This window comes from Mastomys coucha, unplaced genomic scaffold, assembly GCF_008632895.1.
Source record: "Mastomys coucha isolate ucsf_1 unplaced genomic scaffold, UCSF_Mcou_1 pScaffold6, whole genome shotgun sequence".
Lineage (NCBI taxonomy): Eukaryota > Metazoa > Chordata > Mammalia > Rodentia > Muridae > Mastomys > Mastomys coucha.
The window spans coordinates 95,393,936-95,394,862 of record NW_022196912.1 but is presented as its reverse complement, the minus strand read 5'-3'; the positions used below and the strand labels follow the sequence as shown (position 1 = coordinate 95,394,862).

The 927-nt window shown below is 39.9% G+C and overlaps 1 protein-coding gene and 1 non-coding gene across 2 annotated transcripts in view; both read left to right on the top strand.

Moving 5' to 3' along the window:
• The window catches only part of Dcaf5 (DDB1 and CUL4 associated factor 5), a gene marked incomplete at its 3' end in the record, with an annotated part of 97,409 nt that overhangs the window by 32,976 nt on the left and 63,506 nt on the right, over positions 1-927 (top strand). The gene's annotated exons all lie outside the window — the stretch shown is intronic.
• LOC116081358 lies at positions 691-829 on the top strand. Its single transcript, XR_004114847.1, has one exon.

The window sequence follows — 927 nt, the reverse complement described above, 5'->3', positions numbered from 1 at the left end:
TTAGGAGACTCTAAATAGGTACTGACTAAACAGGTCAGGGGAAGCAGTCAGTGTCTGCCAAGGCTAAACATATGGCCTTGCAACCTCACTCTTAGATCTCCCTAAGAGATAAGCTTGTGTGTTTCCACTGAGGATAAATGCAGGAGTATCCCAGCTGCTTTCTTTATAGTAGCCAAAAGCTGAAACAAGCCTAAATGTCCACTAAAGGAAAATGAATAAACAGATTGGACAGGAGCCATATAATAAGACACTGGGCAAACATGAAAAGAACACCTGTTGATGCTCACACACATGTACATGTGGATGAGACTCATGGTTAGAATTTTGAGTGAAGGAAGACAGCCACAAAGGAACCTGTCCTCTCTAATTCCATTTGTGTGGTGTTTAAGGACAGGCAGATTATTGGTGTTAGAATAGTGGTATGACAGGGTAGGATATTGAGTGAGGTTGAAATCATAGATTGATCTGGTTGTGGTTCATTGGTATATACTTTTGAAATAACATATTCAACTAGGTACATGTAGAGTGAATGCATAGTAGTCTTATCATGTTAACTGTTGTGTGAGTGTGTGGTGCTGAGGATCAACTCCAGGGTTTCACACTGCATAAACATGTTACCAGGAAGGTACATCCCTAGCTTATCTAAGGGATAATAAGTTTGTTCAATAAGTTTGACCAAAAGGAATTCAAACTGGAAGCTGCAAAACCAACCATGTAGACAAAGGAGAAAATGCCTTTGTTTGCAGAAGGCAGCGGTCCTACATGAATATGGAGGTCTCTGTCTGACTTAGAATAGCTGGCTAAGTCTGATCGTTCACCTCCATACAACTTTTAGACTGTCACTCTACTTACTGCTTTCCTTATTAGTTTGTTCAGTATCTCTGCTGATTAAGTATACTCTCTTACAAAAAGCAAACTGAAGTTACT